The sequence below is a fragment of the Helianthus annuus genome, chromosome 1, assembly GCF_002127325.2.
Source record: "Helianthus annuus cultivar XRQ/B chromosome 1, HanXRQr2.0-SUNRISE, whole genome shotgun sequence".
In the NCBI taxonomy this organism is placed as follows: domain Eukaryota; kingdom Viridiplantae; phylum Streptophyta; class Magnoliopsida; order Asterales; family Asteraceae; genus Helianthus; species Helianthus annuus.
In genome coordinates, this window is record NC_035433.2 from 147,510,435 (window position 1) to 147,510,793 (window position 359).

A 359-nucleotide genomic window follows, 5' to 3' on the forward strand; every position below is an offset into this window, starting at 1 on the left:
ACCGCAAACAGCGATGCGGCCCGCACCGCATCCTGTACACTCAGCAAGTGGGACTGACGCCACAGAACAAGTAGCACCAATGGCAGCCGCCTGTCAGGTCTACGTAAGCGACAGACTGACGTGGCGACACCCCCACAACCGACATGCCTGACACACCTGCAAAGGTGCAGCATGCCGTCAGTCTATCCATCCACCTCCTCCTTCACTCCTCGGCTATAAGTACCAACCCCAAACCAGGTTTGAGGTATCTCTGGACAACTCTCTCACTACTACTACGATCACACTTTGCTTCCCAAACAAACTACTGATTCTCACGCCGAAGAGTGGTAACAAGGAGCACCCCCCACCCCATCCTCCTT